Source organism: Pyxicephalus adspersus, chromosome 1 (assembly GCF_032062135.1).
Source record: "Pyxicephalus adspersus chromosome 1, UCB_Pads_2.0, whole genome shotgun sequence".
Lineage (NCBI taxonomy): Eukaryota > Metazoa > Chordata > Amphibia > Anura > Pyxicephalidae > Pyxicephalus > Pyxicephalus adspersus.
The window spans coordinates 158,949,804-158,971,034 of NC_092858.1; the positions used below are offsets into that span (position 1 = coordinate 158,949,804).

The window sequence follows — 21,231 nt, forward strand, 5'->3', positions numbered from 1 at the left end:
CATAGTCATACAAATTCATACATTTTCTAATTACAGTTAGAAAATGCATGAGTATTTGCTCATATTCTAATTTAATCCAATGCATTAAATGTGTTTACATTTCAAATTTGGGTGAATCTTGGGTGAAAAAATAGACTAATTATATTAACATTTTTTTTTATTAATCTGGGTAAAAACTTTAGGAGATCCTAATGGATCCTTAGATCCCTGGAAGCTTCCCACGTGGGGATGCCACATACAGAAAGACCGAGGCAGGAGTCAGACACAAATGGAGGCAGGAGTCAGATACAAACAAATTTTGTAGAGATGGTTCATCTGTAACTGGCAATGATACGTAGTTAAGAAAAATACCTGCAATGAATAATTGGTGATTTAAAGAGAGAAATATTATCAAGGAATGTAATTGCAAACAGGATAATGAATAAGGATTTATTATGATAATGAAAATATTGCTGATTGAAACATAGTCCAAAATACTGCCTTCCTTACCTGGACCCCACCTGTAAGGTGGGGTCCTATGTGCTGCAGGAATCAGATATTTCTGTCTTCCTTTTTTTCCTGAAGAAGCGGATACTATCCGCAAAACGCGTTGAACAAACAGGGTATACCCCATGGATTGGGTAACCCAGACAGGAATATCTGATTATATTTGTTGCACATTTTTAATGAATTTTAATGTTCTTATTAATAGTAAATAAAGTTATTGTTCTTGCCATAACATTTTTTTCAGTGCAGGTTTTTTGTTATGAGAAACTGAATGCCCTCGAAAATAAGTCCTTGGGGAAAACACATAATGTTTTATTCTGAATGCAAAAGGAAATGAACACTAAACATTGTTCTGAAATTTATTGGAAAACTAGTTTGGCTAGGTACATTTTCATTGTTTTCTACTGAATTCAACAGAAATTATGTCAATGCAAAATCTTAGTTAACACACCATTTACAAATTCCAAACAAGCACTTTAACATAAGTCCTAACTCATCACTGTAGCTTCAGGCATTGTGGGGAAATTCCTTTATTTAATGTTTACAGCTAAGGCACTAAAATCCCAGTTTATTTTTCCAAATGCGAAATTGAAAGATGAATATAAAATTGGTACACCGTGAATCACTTGATAATGTATAGTATTTATGTAATGTATAATAAAGATAATGTATTCTCTACACCTCATTATAGATACACAAGTGATTTACGGTGTACCAATTTTATATTCATCCTTATGGTTATTATTTCACTCAGTAATTTATGTTATTGATATCAGAATATGTATATATGATTATTATGTTATTCAGACCTTGTATAATCCCACTTAACCTGCATTGTATTGCTGCTACTTATTACTCACACTGTACCACATGCTTTGGGTATAATATATGTATATATAATATATGATATATATAATATATGATATTCTTACACGAAGCTATCCTCAGGGGAAAGCTAACAAACGCTTTCCCCTGAGGAAGCCCAAAGAGGCGAAACGTGCTGGGGCAGAGATGTTCATCTGTTAATATTTTATTAGATTTTCATTGTCTAGCTCATTGGTCTATCTCCCCACATTGTGCAGCGGGAGTGACCAGCATTACTCAATGGCCCTGATTTATGAAAGCTCTCCAAGGCTGGAGAGAATACACTTTTCAGAAGTGCAGCTAGGTGATACAGAAAACATGGAATGGGTTTTTAAAAATCATTTGCTTTTTGCCAGCAAATGTTTTGAATCATTGACCAGATCAATTCCAGGTTTGCTGGATCACCCAGCTTCACTGATGAAAGTGTATCTTCTCCAGCCTTGGAGAGCTTTCCTAAATCAGGGTCAATATGTTTAAACTGTACCTATATGCATACTTGATTTTTTCTTAATATATTGCCACACCTAAAATACCCTGGCTATCTCCTCTTCTTGTTTCCTGATCTTTCATGATCTCATCCAGTAACTGATGTACAAACAAGCACTGTGCAGTCTATAGAGAGTGTGTGTGTGGGGGGGGGGGGGGGGGCATATCAGGGTGATGTGTTCTTATCCATTGACAGCCATAGTGGTCATTCCCAAACATTCTTCATTGACCTGCTGTGGCAGATATTATTGTATATATCAGATTTTTGCCTGAGAGGAGCTCAATCTTTTGTTAATGTCAATTATTATCTGATAGAGCTCCAATCATTCGTCCAAATGCCTCAATCAAATTTCCCAAACAGTCATACCCCTACAGAAGCCTTTGTATTTTATTCTGCATTTGTTGCCTATATTTTAGAATGCAACACCTGTAACATTTTTGGCAAGATCATATTTTGAGTTCTTTTCTATTGTTGCCATACAGTAATTTTTGTGTTTTTCACATTTTAAAAATGTCTTTTCTTTCATGTTTAATAATGCTATACTCCAGGTAAATATTTTTGGGTTCAGTTAAAGTCTATTTAGATTGACCAAGCTTTTTCGAGTTGAACCCATTGCATTTGAACCAATGATCACCTTGCCAATTTCTTAGCTTAAGTATAGGTGAAGGGTCTGTGCAAGATGAAAGTAGGACTATCCTTCCGCTTTAAACCTTGACCTCCATTCTCAAAACAATCTGCCCATTTTAAACAAGGGTACAATAAATCCATAATACCATGTAAAGTGATGCATAAATGTAGCCCTATTTTAAAGAGGTATAGCACTTTTCAAAAATGACAAGCTTCCTGCATTTACCCAGCAGGGGTCCTTGCACTTAGATCTGCACCAATCACTTGTCCTCAAACTGATGAAAAAGCAGCTCTGTCTTCTGCAGAGTACAGAGATACTCTGTCAGCATGACACAGCTCCTATTCACCAACCTATTGCATTTGCAGGCACAGAAATAACTGAAGAGCTTTACACACTACAGCAATCCCAGATCTTTTCTTTCTTCACATCTGAGCTTCATACCACAAACCCCTCACTTTATTTTCCATCTGTAATTTTTATGTTGCATTATGATTGGATGCTATGGGCATCAGTTTATAGAGAATATACTTTATTATATAAGATTATATAAGAGCTTTTCAAGGAGATCTATAAAATGTCCACAGATACACTGTATCAATTTTCACTTTGCAGATTTTCATTTTCAAAGCTTGCAATTGTTTTCAAAATGGACATGGCTCTTTGGTATCTCATTGTGCACCACAAGCATTCTTGTTAAATGCTGCAAAAATTCCACTTACAGGAATTTAAAGAAAAAACACAAATGTACAGATGAAAGCAGCAGAGATCCCATTATACATGTCTGTTCTGTTTCTTAGTGGAGTGCATGCAGGTGGCTGAATATGGGTAGGAGGACGGGCAGCTGGCGATCTATTCTTGCGGATGAAGGTGGGTGGCTCAAGTTCTAGTAGGGTGCAGGCATGTGGATTCCACTTTGGTGGTGAAAGAGGGTGGCTGGTTGTTAGTCGGAAAAGCAGTGCAGGCAGATTATATGTAGTTGGAAGGATGGTTGTAAGTCTAGTAAGGGTGAATGTGGTTATTGAATGTTTGCTTGAGATGGTGTACAAATGTATGTTGGTTTCTGGAGCCAGGCAAATCGGTGGCTGTTAGTCTAAGGCATTGTTTTACAAAAAATTAAGTCGGTTTTAATTTGGTAGCAGATATTTGGGATAGGTCACACTTTGTTGCCTAAGCACATTTTTTTTTAATCAATATTGTCATTATTGCCCTTTTATGGCTTTACTGACATTTTATTAATTAAAGTTGGAGTTGGTATGCCTGTGCAGTTACAATTTTCTTATTTTGGTTCTTGAATTAAGACTTTAAGAATCCCTGGTATAGGGGGATGCAGTAAGTGAATTTGTCTGGTTGTCTTTTGTTGGGTTGGGTTTTATTGTATAGAACTCCTTACATTGTTATATATCCCAACAGAAAGGATACTGCTTCGTTAGACTGTAAGGATTTATGAAGTCCTGATTATAAATTTCATTATACAGGAATGTTCTGCTAAATTTTAATGCTGCATATAAGGGCATCTACATTAAATTGAATCTATTTTTAAAACAGCTCTAACCTTGAAAAACTAGATTTGTAAGCCCGGCTCTTCACTACAGTAATGTTAACAAAGTGCTTTTGACATTGATACACGATTTTAAACTTTGATTCATATACTATTGTAAAATTCATTATAAACACATCCTGCTATACTAATGCATACCTTGCTTTTTATAAAACGTTTGTTCAGACCTTCACAGTAGGATGTTTTTACCTTTCTATGAGTAGATAATTTCCATGACCTGTTATCTGTACATACACAGGCTCCTATACCTGTCCATACTGTCTGATCAGGGTTTTACTTAAAAGTGGACCTTGCTCCATCCAGTGCATTTTATTTCCCTCCTCTTCCACAGTGTGCCCAGACTGGGAATGGCATCCGTGCTGTAGTGCCAGGTGCCCAGTTGGTTGCCTGATGGCATCCACAGTGTGTGACGTGGCCAGGCAGATGTTTCTTTTTGTTGCACATTTTTGATGCAATACTTTTTGGTATCAGAGCCTCCTATTTGTTAGGCATAGATGTGCTATTTATTTATTCAGCCATAGACAGCCTTTCTTCACCTTTTTACCGTGGGGGTACTCCTTGAAACAACTCATGTCTTCAGGAAACTCCTTCTATACTATATCCACAGCTCATAGTACATTAGTGAGGCAGTCAAGAAAAAGAATGTTTCTTAAATTGCTGGCCATTGAGAAGAATCTCACCCTTACAGATGGCAAAAATCATGGGTGTCATTTAAACTGACGGAGGAACTCCAACTTGGTCTATGCTATTCAGCCATAACCCTTCACTTTAGTTGTTTCAGATTTTTTTCTTTAACATTGTGCAATTATTGTATAATGCACTGTATATATAACATATTACAATGAGTAAAGCACATAAGCAAAGAAAAAAGCCTTACCACTATATAACTTTTCACAGCTTTTCTACCTTGACTGAATACTTGTGGTATTGTATGAAATGCTATTGAATAGTAGCTTTATGTGTTACTTAGAGCTAAAACTAAAGAAATGATTCATTTCTTTCAATACAATAATTCTTTATTCGCTTGTTAACTGTAAAGTTACAGCACAGTTTGGTTCTAATGATTCATACTCTGAATGGTCTAAGGTTATTAGTGGTGTACCCTAGGGTTCAGTGTTGGGACCTTTACTGTTTAACATCTTTATAAACGATATAGAGTTTGGGATTAAAAGTACAATTTCTGTGTTTGCAGATGACACCAAACTATGTACTGGAATTAGGTCCATACAGGATGTCTATAATCTACAATCAGACCTGGATGTAATGTTTGATTGAGCAGCCAAGTGGCAAATGACATTTAATATAGATAAATGTAAAAGTATGCACTTGGGAGCTAACAACATGAATGCTTCATACTGTCTAGGGGGAATACATTTGGGGGAGTTAGAAATGGAAAAGGATCTGGGGGTTCTGGTAGATCATAGACTTAATAACAGCATGCAATGCCAAGCTGTAATATCTAAAGCTACTAAAGTTCTTTCTTGTATTAAAAGAGGAATAGACTGCAGAGATGGAGACATATTCCTTCCCCTGTACAAAGCATTGATCAGAGGAGCGCAGCTACGAGGAGAGATTAGCTGAACTGAATCTATTCTTCCTTGAGAAGAGACGTATAAGGGGGGATATGATCACCCTGTGTAAATATATAAATGGTCCATATAGAGAACTCTCTTCCCCATTATTCGCTTTGAGATCATTACAAAGAACAAGAGGACACTCTGCGTCTGGAGGAAAAGAAGTTTAAGCTTCGGATAAGGAAGAGATTCTTCACTGTAAGGTCTGTGAAAATGTGGAATCGGCTCCCTCAGGAAGTAGTTTCACCAACTACTATAGATTGCTTTAAGAAAAAGCTGAATGCTTTTCTAGAAGCACAGAATATAACTGGGTATTAAAGCTTTAAAGTAAAGATAACAGAGACAGTTGATCCCGGGAACATCCGATTGCCTCAAGGAATCAGGAAGGTTTTTTTTCCCCTGTTGAAGCAAGTTGTACCAGGGTTTTTTTTTTGCCTTCCTCTGGACCAACTATGTCTTATAGGGTTTTATATCTGGGATATGTTTATTTGCCTAGTGGTTGAACTTGATGGACTTATGTCTTTTTTCAACCTAACCTACTATGTAACTATGTAACGTACCTTTAATTTATTGGGGTTCTTTTAGATTATATGTGGAACTGTTGCTTAAAGTAACCAAACGTGTAACTATGGGCAGAAAAATTGTTCTACAGACACATTGCTTAGGCCTCTGCTGAGGGTCCTCTTCTGTTTCATTGAGAGGGGAAAGGATGTGTGGGGAGAAGTCCTATTGTAATAGCATTGGTTGTTGGTGATCCAACAGGGCAGATCACAACCTCCTCGATGATGCCAGGACCATCACTAGATTTTTTCCCTAGAAAATTAAAAATAAAAATAAATGTGGCACCAAAGATTGGGGTTTTTAGTTCAAGTTATTATACCACAATTGGATACAGTTAACATTCAAATTTTATTAATTACACATATGAAAAAATATCAACAATTTGAACATATATGTTCAAATTATGTAATTATGTAATTAGGTAAATATGTAGTTTTTGATACACAGTTTACATAAACTAAATAGTTTAACTTAATTATATATGTATAATTATCATATATAGGATAGTTTCACTTGTTTCTCAAAGTGTTTTCTGCTTCATGAGACAAGAAACTATGTTAGATAAGTGAAGTACACAGGTTTCCTCTGAATGTATAGGAATATAATAGATTTGAATATAAATTTTATAAATGAATTGTATAAATAAATTCTTTATGATTCAATTTTCATGTGATAATGATTGGTACCGTCTTAAAAGAAGCTACAGATTTTCCTGAAGAAGATATGATAGTAATGCCCTTTTGTAGTGAAACAAGCACCAAACCATATAATAAGATAGATATGGAAGTGTGTGAGAGGTTCTTGGTTTATATAAAAGGAGATCTTGTTGTTAGGTGTTGTTTAGCACTATTCATGAAGCAAAAGGGTAAAAATCCTCAGGATATCCAATGTAGTGGTCAAAAGCAGAGGTTCCAGGCACCAGTATTGCCCCATTTAAAATAATAATAAAATCTAGCATGTGTGCATAGCCTTACATGAAGTCCCTACCTTTGCTGCTGAACGGTCATAGGAGCTATCACTCAACAAGCAGAAGGCATTGACTACAGTGAATTAGAGAAATGCTCTGGGAAATTACTGTCGTACAAAAGTGGGAGCTGAGGGGTCACCCGATTAAACAAAAAAAAAAAAAAACTCTGGGGGAAAAAAACTTAATCAAGTATTTATGGCACATTCAGAATATATATAAAAAACCTTCCACAAATGCTGTTACAAAGCAAAAAGGGAGCTTTTACACGACCTTAGTATTTGGCTTCAGACCCTTGATATTTTATGAAAAGTTAAACAAGATTGGCTTTTGTGGACAACTGTTCCTTTTGTGTTAGTCTCTTTTCTGCAGTTTCATAAACCATTCCTAAAGCTTTTTATTCCTAGAACCTGTTTCTCGTTGTTCTGATATTTAATTTTTTTTTTCTGTTACCGGCTTGAGGTCATCCACAAGAAGATACAATTTCCTGTAAACGATACTAATGACATTGCACAGTTTTCTATATTTTCACGCTGCGCTCTCCTATACTTGTACACAACAGTCAACAGTTAAGGACATTTTCCACTTCATCTGCACCTCCTGCCAGCAAGCATAATATGTTTTCAGAAACGAGAGCACAGAATGTATGCTGCCAGCTGTCTGTTTTATATGGTAACTGCAATCTATTATTCAGTTTAGGTTTTGGCTAATTTATTGTGGTCTTTAAGCCAGCACTGAAGTTTGTTCCATAAAACACAGATATTTCACCCGGTGTCCTGATATGACCCAGGGAGCTCACACCCTGCGAGGCACAGTAGAGGTTGCAGGACAAGAACAGTGCGGAAAACTGAGATCTTACAGGGGGCCCAAAAGAAGTGATCTAAAATGTCCCTCCACAGCACAGCCTTTCTGCTTGTACGTCTCACAAATAATAAACATTTAATTAACAATTAATATCATAAACTTGTTAAAGTCAATTGATTTTTTAAAAAAATGGAGAAAAATGTAAGTGTTTTGTAACAGGTCAAATCTTTAATCTAAAGTTTCATCTGCAATATCCCAGGAAACATTCATCTAATGTATAATGAACATTCACTGTCAATATACATATTTTAAAAAAATTTAGATTTACGGATGTCTAAATTTTGGAATCCATTGGAATGTATGGAAGCCCTGCCACATTTTTTAAACCCAATTAAACTTTATGTCCGGTAAATACATTCCAGGTTATTCAAAACAGGTGGACAAGTTATAATAGTTCATTTCCTTTAAAAAGCAGAACCAACTTAAGTAGAAAAGCATGTCCCCTGTCACAATTATAAAGGGAGGGACCTTTTTATAGGAATTAGGATAAGGTAAATGAATGTGATGCCAGTGGTGCCAGTGGTGGTTCTCAGTAGTGTTGGTCGAATATCTTACTATTCGATTGGACAGCTATTCAATCGAATAATAGGATATTGATCGGGTGATCCAACTTTGAATTCGAACACCATTAAAGTCAATAGGGGGAAAATTTGGGGTATTTTTCTGGACTTTGTAGAACTGCAAGAGCAATCAGGAGAGCAGAGCTGACATCTCCACTCCCCTGTTCACTCTTGCAGCCCTAGCATAACTATAGAATGTGTTCTTGGATAGAGATTCTCTGTCCAAGAACGCAGGAGTCCCACAGGATCCCCGGCACTAGAGGCTAAATGGGGACAAGTCTCCCCATTCATTCACCTCCAGAGCTCTGTGATTGGCTGGGGAAAGGAAAAGGTTTACCTTTCCTCAGCCAATCACAGTGCACTAGAGGTGATGAATGGGGAGACTTGTCCTCATTTAACCTTTAGTGCCCGGGGATCCCACACTGACAGGAGGATTCCCACTGCCGTGCAGCTGTGGGAATCCTCCTGTCGTTGTGGGATAACCTGTAAAAAAATAAAAATTACTCAAATCACACACATTCGATAAATTACTTTAACATTAAAACCTCTTCTTTAACACATTTTTTTACACACGAATATGCAAAGTCGAATCCCGTGTTTTTGGGGTGGGGTCTAAATGAATTCGAACAGCCATAGGGGGACCTTGGGGGGTTTAGCAGTACTTCAAGATGTAGGACGCCTTAATAAGTAATGCCCATAATATTTCATGTCCTCCAGTTTTCACAAATTGATTTCTATTTTGTTGAGCCACTTCAACCTTTAAAGCTAACAACTGAAGAATAAACAAAGTAAATTGTAATAGCATTCAGGTTACATAGTGAAAATAGTATTTTATGGGCCTAATATGCTTGCATACTGCTCTACATTTTAATTTCTTTCATCCCTGAATATAGCTGGTGAAATAGACACACAAGTTAGAAAACCATAGATACATTTCCCAACATTTGCCTGTTGTAGTGGAAACCATGCATTTATTTAGAGAAGGTACAAGGTAGTAGTAGGTGATTCACTGGAAGTAGGTAGTGAGTAAATGACATAACATGAAACTAAAGAGTTCAGAGACTGCACAGCTATACACTGGATTTTAACATTTGTAAAGTTCTGGTCCAAGGGTAAGATTGATAATTCACTGTCATAATTGCTTTTTAGGATTTGTCTTCAGGTTTGAGTATATTTGGGATTTATTCCCCCTTAACCTGACCCTTGGCTGTAAGTGTCATGATGGGTAGGAGGTCAATTAAGGTCAGACAGTTGTTTTTCTATTATCTGCCTAACCTCCTGTTGACAGAACCGTTATATTAGCAGGAACATTCAGATTCTTTTATAATCCCATTCTTGACCAGCTCTCTTTAAGAGAAATATGATGATCCAAAAATGTTGGCTATGTAGACTGTTATTTCCCTTTCTATAGTGACATTTATATTACCGTGCTGCCATGCAGGGATCAGATTCAAACTGGACTCCTCTCGACCATATTCATTGGCAGGAGAGAATATTACTTAAAGACTCCAGGGATCAAAACTAGATTCTGTGCCATTTTTGGAAACAATGGTAAATAACATGTGGTACAATGATTTCGCATGTGGTATTAAAGTATGTGCAAAACTAACTAAGTCCTGGGGTAGAGAGAGACACATCAGGGGAGTTTGGCAATGTCAGGAGATTGAATGGGGGTTTATGTCATGACTCAATGGTATACTAAAATTTGTTTTGTTCTTGCTTTGGGGCTTTATATCACTTCTGTTGTGCAGCCCAACACAAGTGATGCAAATAAACCAAAATATTACAAAATGGTGAAAGGCAGTTTCTGCTTCAGCTATAGTTTGATAACTCGTAGTGCACTTGGGGATTTTGTCATATAAAGGTTTATTGATAATACAATGTACTGTATATATGGAAACTTGAGTTTTAAAATGACCAGCTTTAAAGGTTTCCCTTCCTACTGTATTAGAAAAAAATATGTGCGTGCTCACCAAGCTTTAGTGGTACCCACCCACCATGTGACCCCAGTCTCTTCCAGGTTGATTGGGGACCTAATTATTGCAACCCACTTTGGTATCCAAGAACACTATGAATACCTCCTTCTTCGGGTAACTTCTATTAATGCCCAGCCACGCAAACTACTGATGCAGAGAATGGTGTTTAGGTAATGTCAGCATTCTTTGCAGCAATCAGAATCAGAATGTCATCAACTGGAGCAGGGTTTTTAAACAAGGGTTCTGAAGGACCCTAGGGTTCTTTCCAGAGGTTAAGGGTTCTTTGAGAAATTGGTGAATCTCAGTTCAGTTTAGGTAAACCAATGATATTTTCTGTAATGATGACATTCTTACCAATGGCCAACAATGTAGGAGGCATTTTCCCATTGACCACCACACATGTACTGAGAGTTGTGGATATAGTAATTGTAGCAGGGGTTCCTGAATACCTGAAAGTTATTTTAAGGAGTTCCCCCATGTTTAAAAGGTCAAGAAACTCTGGAAGATTGAAAATCATGCTATGGGACAAAACACACCTATAAAAGGACCGAAAGAGGAATAAAAATCAGGGGAAGTTACAGGGCTTATCTAACAGCATTGCCCCCAAAACCATTGCAGTTCTTGAACCCCCACACAAAGGGGAGTACATTCCAAACTTGTGGCCAATTCCTCGGTCATACGGGCGCTTTGTTCACTAATAAAATTGTACATTGGCAAACACACGCAAAAATTTGTGAAAAGTTCATACATGGGAAAATGGCCCCAAAATTCTGGATTCACTTGAACAGATCTGTAAAGTTAACTGGGCTTATTCAGTAAGGTAATATGCATAGCGTAGCCAATTAAAATCTAAGTTTTACTGCTTCGACCTTAGAAACCTGAAATCTGATTGGACACTTTGCACATAATCATTGTTTTATTCAGCCTCGTTTTATCTTTCAAGGTGTAGGTTATGTTGGAAGCCCTTGTTGACCTTGGTACATAACACATTCCAGATGTCGGAAGAATCAATGAGCAAATTTGGGGGGTTTATATAGCTGACGACATTAATACGTGGAAAGGTTTTACTAGTGCGCTTGTCATATTAGTATATTTAAATAACATTAGCTGTCAGGTCTTTCTGGAGTGCAGAACAGGGGCAACTTGCCAAGCCAAAGTTATGCAGACCATTCCCTGGGTGAAGATAATTCACTGCATTATCATGCAAAATGTATCGTTCTTATTTTCAGATAATAAAGGAAAGATTGTTTTTTAAAAAAAATTGTCAGCTCACACGCTGTTATCCCACCTGTCAAACTCAGGATTGAGCATGTCTATGGCAGGATATGGAGGATGTTCTATTAAGTGATTATCCAGATCCTGAACACTTTTTTACTAATTTATGATATATAAAAACTATACATTGTCTTCACAATCTGCTAAGAAACATATGTTTTACTTCAAATATGTCATAAGTGTTTAAGAGCTTCAAAATAATAGCATGGAACATGATTTTAATCATTAATCTGTCTTTCTATGAATTATTTTTTTCTATAAATTCACTTTTAAGCTGTACTCAAGACAAATAGAGACAGAAATTGAAGCTCTACTCAGTGCAACAGTAAAACTGTTGATGTGGGGTTTCCCCTTGTTTTAGGGGTAGAGTAATAACCAAGGGGTCAGGGAATAAGCTGCTATAAATACCCTTTTCATCTTGCACCAGCATGCTGTATGAATGCTCTCCTGAAGACCTGACCCTTCAGTGCTCCATCATTCACCAGATTTCATGTACATTGCAGGACCATAAGTCCTACATTTGTATATGAGGGTGGCAAGGGCTCAACCTCCAAACAAGAGCATAGGATAGAGTAGAGTGTCAGCTGTCAGGGGAGTAAAGTTTAAGGTAAGTGTTTAAGGTAGACTTACAATATGTTAATGGGGCACTGCATTTAATGCACCATGAAATAAATTTCTGTATTGAAGGCAGCATAAGTACCTGAATTTGAGCTTTATCAGCCTCTTGCAAATCCTCAGCCCTACAGTTGGTCCACAGTACTCGTGCGCTAACAAGAAATGTGCAGATAAGTAGAAGGACATAGATGGGCTTATCAAGCTGCTTTTTCTTTTACTGTCCAGTCACAGGCTTGGGGAACATAACATAAGGGGAAACATGATGTAAGTGTTGCTTAAAGCGGAACTAAAGTTCCCCTTGAACAATTTGTGATTAGGCAGGGATTCCTTACAGAAAGGACAGGCGATTTCCCTTCTGTAATAAGTATTCTTACCTGTCTGATTGCTCACTCAAGCTGTCAAAATAGCTGAACTGTGCATGTGCAGGTGGTTGCCAGGATATCTGACCTGTGCCATCCCTGCCTGGCCAATCTAGATGGCTGAAGAGTGGAAGATGGTGCAGGTGACTATTCCATGGTTTAGTTCTGCTTTACCTACTGTATAGTGTGTGGAGGTCCTGTTCCCTGAGTTTGGTAACTTTATCCTTTTCATGCATGTCAAATCTCTTGTTTTAGTCTGATCTGTGGAGAATCCTCCTGCCTTCAAATATGAATTGTGGTATTCTCCAATGATCGAAATATTTCCAAGGACATCTATAATGAATTTGTGAAATTTACAGAAGAAAGTGAATTTTGCTGAATTGGCCAGATTTCCAGACTTTACAAATGTATTTGCTTATTTCTAGTAATAGCTATACTTATGCTAATTCTTTTGAAATATTGTATAGACATGTAAAGAGAACAGCATTGCATGTGTTGATTATGAATATTATCTGCATAAATATGGACATTATATCACCCTATCAATGCATATATATGTTCAATAAATGAAGGCTCATGCACAAATAATAGCTAATCATTCAATCAGTTTAATTTAGAAACAAGTTGAAACATAAAACGCACAGCAATATTGGTTGATATACTGATAGGAACTTCAATCAACAAAACATTTTTTTGTTTTGTTCAACAGTAAATGAGAATAAGGTTGTTAGTAGGTAAACCCCTGTAGTAATCTAATAATGGTTAGTACATAATACAGCAATTACAAACAGCAAAACCAACATACCAATAACATAAACACATATAAGACAATGTAAGAGTGCATTCAGAAATGGCTACCTGCTAAGATGTGGTTGGGTACCCCAGGAGCCTAATTTCCTAAGAGAAGAGCTCCATAGGAGTTTAGCTCAGAAGAGCCTAAGAAGGGAGACCCTTAGGAGAAGAGAGAGACCCTCTGAAGAAGAGAAGCCCTCCCTTCTCTCTGTTCCCATATTTATACAGTTAATTCTCATTAGGATCAGTGGCGAGTTAGAATTGGTTACTGGGTGTGATCTGTAGAATACCTATTGGCTGACACATTCCCCTAGCTATAGATTGTTTTTTTCAAACTTCAGGAAATTACTAGACCTTCTAGATAATTCGATATGGGAAACTGGAGGCAAAGCCGGGCAGGGTGATCTAATGTAGGTGTCACCAAATGTTCTGGATGGGCCAAAACCCCAACCCATCTGTCCAGCTATTCATCTATCTCTGCTTGATTGATTAATTACCCCTTAAATGCCCTACTGGTAATCCGCATTATTATGGGAACTGTATCAGATTCCTGACATCTGTTTGATGGTCTGTTTGTTAATTGACCCTTGTGTGTGGCTGGACAAAGAAAAACGGATCCCAAACATTCCCACACATATACACCTATATACACATACATTATATATACACATATATCTATCCACATATCTTTATAAACAAACTTTGGGTGCAACAATATGTGCTCAATGCATAATAAAGTTTTATATGCATTTTATGGTTTGTGTATAGCTTGTATGTATGTGTAGGTTTATAGTGATTTTTCTTCCTGCTGTAAAGTGCTGCACAGTGGTTGCATTTTATTGTACTTTCTCACAATGCACTTCTTGTGTGCCTGAAATCTTTGGGCTGATTTACTAAATGAGTTAAGAAATGTATTCCCAGTCTTTTAAAATGGCTTTATTTATCCAATCACATGTAAAATATCTACACCCAAATAAGTATTGAAAGGTAACATAAACTTTATTTTTAAATAACTGAATAAAGGAAGTAAGATTTTATACTTTTTTAACATAAATTTATGTTGCAAATATATATTTTACAAAGCTGTTTTCATTTTTTACTTTATCAGTTTGGAGTCCTGCTTTAACCCACTTTCCACTGCTGCATACTAAATTAAAATTTCTTCAGCACATTCCCAGTGCTTAAATTACTGACAATTCCCAAACCACAATTGTGCACGTCTTTGAAGGGTTACAGCTGTGGCTCATTGGAGACCAATCAATGTGATTTCCAATCACATGAACACCTCGATACTGATTTGTCAGATCTGGATAAAAGTTTTAGTTATTAACCTACATGCATTTTGGCCTAAACTATACCCCAAACCCCCAAAATATAACGTCTGAAAGCAGAGAATAGAAAAAAAATACCAAATATGCTTGATATATATCTATGTGAAATTGACAGCATTCCCTAGACTTTCTGAATGTTTCCATTGGCTTTAGAACTGTTCTAAAGTTGCTCTTCAATGGGAGTGGACCAGACAGGTTAACCTTCCTCCACCATACACATCAATAAACCATTGGTGACAATGACCTTGTCATTGGTTATCTTCTGTTAAACCACCTTTGGTAGATACTAATCACTGCATTGCCAGAAACCCCACAAGACCTGCCAAGTTGGAGATACTTTAACCTAACATCCAACAATTTAGCCCTTGTCAAAGACCCCCTAGCCTTGCATCCAACATATCACCTTCAACTGAACCGACTGTTCATATGCTGCCGAATATATCCAAACCCTTTATCAGCTGCCATTGTAATGAGATCATCAATGTTATCCACTTCATATACCAATGGCTTAAATGTTTTGGATGATCAGTTTATTTACTTGCCTAAAACCTGGTCACAGGTTCACGTTAACCTAGATAATAACCCTAAAAAAAACTGTACAAATCAAAAGCTTGGGAAAAAGTTACATCTTTATCACATTTTACAGTCTGTAGAGGAAAATTAAATTATGTAAAACAATACCAGGTGATATCCATGAAAACGTCTCTTAATTTTGGTAGATAAAAGTAACCTAATTTGGCTACAAGTTTATGTACTGTTATTCCACTTTTGATATTCTGTTTTTTTGGCCACAAACACCCTGTTGGCTAAGCTCAATGGTGGATATTATAATCAGCAGTCTGGCTCTAGAAGTTAGACCATGAGAACGCAAGCATATTCTGATACTTTGGTTTGAATATATCTTATAATCACAGGTGTAGTGGGGCGGGCATGGGTAGGAATGCTGTGTCCTCAGTTTGTTATTGAATGGGCACTCAAGCCCATTTTTATTTTGCAAAGAAATTCATTGGTGGTCCGCGGTTCTGGCCAGTCTGCCCCCCCGCAGGCTCAGGAGTGGGACCCCGCTGGGGGGGTGGGGGGACGCACCAGCCAGAGCCACGGGCCACATCTCCTGTATGGAATTGCAGGTTCAGGGCGGTGGGCGGTTTACCGTGCCCCCTCTTCTTTTTTACGACTACTCCCCCGCTTATATTGTGTTCATTTTATGTGCTGAAATCATAGTGTTGTGTAAAGATTAAAAAACCTTTAGGTAAAGATAATTCCAGAACCCTGACAAAATTAGTGCTCAATTTAGTAATTCAGTTCAGGCCAGTGTTAATGATCTTCATTGCACAAATGCAGCTTGCTTTAGAAATCAGTTTGAAATGGTTCTGAGATCATTCAGAAATCACTGCAGGTGCATTTGGCATACAGTTGACCTGCTTTAAGCTGCTTTTGCATTTCTATAGACTTTTATTAGAAGAGAAACCAATTTGATGTAAACCAAAGCCATGGACACAAGTTGGGGGTTAGGGTTAAAGTTCAACCAAAATTTTGGGGTATAATTATAATAATATTATTAATAAGGTAAAAATATTCCAGTGTTTTAAAAAATTAAGTATTTTAGGTAATTTAGGATAGCCATATCCGGAGTAGAAAAAGTTGCCCTCAACCAACATGCTATGGAGTAGGAACCATTGTATGTTGCAGGAACCATTGGCCTTTTCAGAGTTGTGACCCACCCCTAGTGGGCCCCACCATTAGAATGGGAGTTGAAAGTAAAGAAAGTTTTAAAGTGGGCACAGGGATAGAAATAGAATGGAAACCTTCCAATGGTGACACTGTGTTTGCAGTTATCTAAGAGGACATTCTCTATGGAAGGATTTCTTCACTTCTGATTGTGTCTATGGGAGTGGAAGTGCAAGGTGATCTCCCCAGTGGGACACAGATTTTATGAAAACCAAAATTATCTTAAAAATTACTTAGTTTGAAAACACAATAATGTTTAAACAGTTTACGCAAGCCAGAAGATGTATGATACCAATATGTTCTCAGGGAGTTGAGGTAGCATCTAATGTATATCCTGGAACCTCTTACCCCAACTCCCATCTCCTAAAACCAATAAAATAAAGCAAAATAAGGGGTGATTAAGGAATCCTTCCTAGATACTTGTGCAGAAATATAATTAAAATTTATGTCCAGGAGTATGTCTGTAAATCAGAAGGAGGGGGAAAACTGTTCCTAAATTCATTTACCTTTTTAGGGATTTCCTGTGTTCTGTTGCCATCCAGGATAGGAGACAAAGAGAATGGTACACAAGGTACAAAAAACAAACAAACACAAAAGGGTTTTAATTTTTTTCTACTATCCAAGGCTGAACTTTTTTCGTTAGATGTATATTGAATACTTTATACCATGTTTATACAGCAGTAAATATGGGGTTCACCAGTCATGGTTGGCTATTTCCTGCATTTATAACTTGTGTGCCAGAAAGATTTTCCTACAGTGATTATTTAGTTCATGTCACATTCACAGGTTTATAAATCTCTCTAAATGTTCAAATTCTTGCATAGGAATGGCAGGTTCTCTTTAGGCATTTGAATCCAGTAACCAATCAGACATATAGGCAAGTAAATATTTAAAAATTTTTTTTTACTTGTTTTCTTGTGCTGAAAACCAACACTGAGATCTACTAATGTCAAAATCCAAAACACCAATCTTGTAGTAATTGTTGCATTGAAAGCCTGAGGTTCCTACTTTCCTTATATTTTTGGAGACGGGTGCTTTAAATTTAAAAGAAGGGCGGGGACTTAGAGCTGAGCTTCATCATACTACTGGAATCTAAACAGATTTTTCAGCACACCACTTTCAAGAACACATACTTCAATATTGTATCTGCCATGCAAACTTTTGCTGTTGGCTATTGCCGTGCTCCTATTTTATAAGGAATTTTAAGTTGGACGACGCTGAACAAGATTTGAAAGGACCCGTTATACAATACTCAAGCAACTCTGAAAAGAACAAGCTATTGGCAGCTACTGCGATTCACCCCTTCAATGACAGGAGGGGATAATTGCCTGCTTTTAACCCTTTTAGATGTGGGGTAAAGTTTTCGGTTTTCTCTTATTTGGCAGATAGTAAAGTTCTAGGAGCAGCCAAATCTAACAAGTAGTTTTATACAATGCAGTAATGTCTCTACGTGAAGGTCCTGTAAGGTTACTGCACTAAAGAGGTTAAAGTAAGGAAGGACATTTCCACAGCAAAGAGATTTCTTTATTTTTGAGAGATTTCTAAAAGTAATTGTAAAAAATCTTGAGCTTTATCATGCTTTTTTCATGTCCTCACTTCGATTTCTCTCTTTGCTCTTAAGTAGCTTGAAGAGTTTCTGTGCAAATGAATCAGATTCACTGAAGACAACTTTGCATTCCTAGTCATCAACCTTTTAAATAGCTACGATTCCATTTCTGGTTGATGGGCAGAGAAAGTGGGCAGTTTGCCAGGTAGACGTTTCCATGACACCCAACCCCCAAAGGTGATGCGTTTTCTTTCTTTTTTTCTTTCTTTTTTTTTCTGCTAGCTAATTTAATGAAGAGTGGGCTGAGCCGAGGGTGTACAGTAAGCTAGACAATAGCTGCCTTCGCAAAATCAACAGAATGGTTTATGGGAATGCACTCCCGGCTTGGCAGAAGATCATGTGACCTTACGGCTGAGATTTTGTGTGGGTGCCAAGGGGTCTTGGATAGCAACATCCGTGCTGCTTTTTTTTTATTCCCATCTTTTTTCCCCTTTTCTTTCATGGCTCGGAAAATGGCGGATCTTAATACTTGACTTTAGCCAGGCTCAGCAAGCAATTCGGCTTTGAAGCACAACTTCGTCTTTATTCTGTTTTTTTGGCAGGACACCAGTAGGCTGTCCCTTTCACGCCTGATAAATTTTTGCTGCTTATCTTGATACTGATAAAGGAACAATACAAATATTATCGCCACCTAATTTTTTTTTAATAGGTTTCCTAAGGCTATATTGCCTCTTATTGAATGTTACGGTCACAATAAATTAAAATATATTAGCGCTAGAGTAGTCATCAGGCAGTTAATGCAAGGCAAATGGGGTGACTGCATTCATCATGAGCTCATTGCTCAGCAGTGAAGCATACTGGAAACCTGCCTCTGTTACCCCCACCCCCCCACATCACCACCCCTTGTCGTGAAACATCCTTGACTACCCTATTTACAAAAAGCGAACGGTCTACATGTATTTTCTGGGTTCTCCCACCTCCACTGCTGTGCAAAATGTTGCGGCAAGGATTGGTGCTGATTTTGTGCAGTGCTTTGTGCTTGGAATCCTAAGAGCTGAAGTTAAAAAAAAAAAGTACACCAAGGTCCTCCTTAAGGAGTCACTGGAAAGACAGCAAGCCTGAGTTAATGGAAATGTCACGATTCAGTCATACAGCTTCCTTACACTTTTTTTAAAATTCTAATTAGAAAAAACCTAAACTTTTCAAAGTCATCTCATTTAAATTCCGCTGAAGTGGCAGTAAGACTATTCCTGTGCATAACTACAGGTATATTTTTTTTATTTTACTTTTGTTTGTGTTGCAGATGTCGTCACTTTTAATGTTTGCTGCTTAATGAATTTCCTAAACTTGTTTGAATAATATATTGTATATATTATAGTATTTAATGTGTTACTTGCAGATATGTTTTGGTTTACTAAAATGAATAATTTTCATTTCTTTTTCGGATTCTTTTTAGAAAACTATGCAAACTAACTTTATTACTGTACATATGTTTTTTGTAATTTCAAAAAGTCAGTTAAACCAGTAAAGATGGTTCCTATGCTTTTATGTAAAAAACTAACGAAAATGGCGAAAATACATTTTAAGTCAAAGCAAAGTGTATACAGTTTGTTTTCTGAGTATTATAACAAATATATTTTAAAGCGCTTTATAGAAAATGATAACTAAGACAAAAATGTTATTACAGTTTGGGGGTTTTAATTTATAATCGCTTGCAAAGTTTTTGTTAATATGTGGCTGCTTACTTGAAATTGAAAAGTTTTTTTTTATTTTGCACCTAAGTAAAAATCTTCCTCAATGCATGTTAAATGACCACTGGCAAGATTAAAGGGTAAAAATGCTATTTTTTTCCTCTTTTTGTGCATGAGGGCAGTTGAGGATAAAGTTACATGATTATCCATATCTTCCATTCTCTGGCCTTCTTTAGCTGGATGTGTTCAAGTTACGATTTATAAATACATGATCAAAAGAGTAATTAAAAATAAACACATGTGTATATAAAGTGTTTTTTTCTATAACATGCCCACCTTTATATTATATTTTATTTTTATTTCAGCAAACATACCAGGAAATTGAAGAAAAGAATATATAAAGATTGCAGCAAACCAGCAAAGGTAATGAAGCATTTATTATGCTTATAAAAGTATACTAAAGGTTTTTTTTTTTGATAATTTTATTGTAAAAATCAGTAAAATCATTGACTTATAAATTAAAATACCCACGGATTTTATACTGCGGTTAATTTTTAAAAAATATGTATAAATGTATATATTTTTTACTTTTTAAATTAGGATAAAGTACTACAATTAGAGCAATTGTGGGGGAAAATAAAAGCAATTAAAGCGATAATAGGTCATTCTTGCTGTGATAATAAAAGGTGGAGCCTTATATCAAAATATTGGCAAAAGAATCTAAATGACAAATGTGCAGCTGTTAAAAAGATTGATAAGGGAAGAAGGGCGTCCTTCTCGATTGTGAATTATGAAAGGTATAAAAGATGTTCAAAAATGTGTTGCTATGTGTGGTCTTGGTACTTGTTGTCTGAGGCCAAAATTGGCTATTAACAAACTGGATGGCAAAAAGTGAAAAAAATATTTTAAATAGAAACATAAAAGCTTTAGTAAACATTTAATTTTTTTTACCATCCTAGATTTTATATTCAATTCCTAGGATCTTAGATTTATGTTCAGATTTGTCTGTGTGGTTTTGGGCCTTTTCAATGTAGTGCTGCCATGTTTTGTAGTAAAATTGCACTGCAATTTCGCTATTTTTTAATTTTAAATTTTAGGACAAAACAGATTGTTTTTAAGCGTATTGCAAGAAAATAGTTTTTTATTTAATACAAATGATACTTGTAAAATGTTTTTAAATACTGAGTGTATACTTCTATGAACCATTATTTTATTTCTTTTATTATATGTGTGTATATATATATATATATATATATATATATATATATATTTATACATTTATTCACTGTCAAATTGTAGCGTAGAAGGCCATATGTACCATACAACGTGTTTACTTTTTTATTAATGTTTTTTTGGGGTAATGTTTTAATTG

The 21,231-nt window shown here is 36.4% G+C and overlaps 1 long non-coding RNA gene across 3 annotated transcripts in view; it reads left to right on the forward strand.

Moving 5' to 3' along the window:
• LOC140344892 (uncharacterized) overlaps nt 1–21,231 on the forward strand; it is a 266,326-nt gene that overhangs the window by 176,269 nt on the left and 68,826 nt on the right. For 2 of the 3 annotated variants that reach the window (XR_011923700.1, XR_011923695.1), the window contains one exon: nt 20,225–20,282. This is a non-coding gene — a long non-coding RNA (uncharacterized lncRNA). Of the gene's footprint in view, nt 1–17,681; nt 19,435–20,224; nt 20,283–21,231 lie in introns of those variants that run through there. The other variant, XR_011923699.1, reaches the window with a different exon arrangement.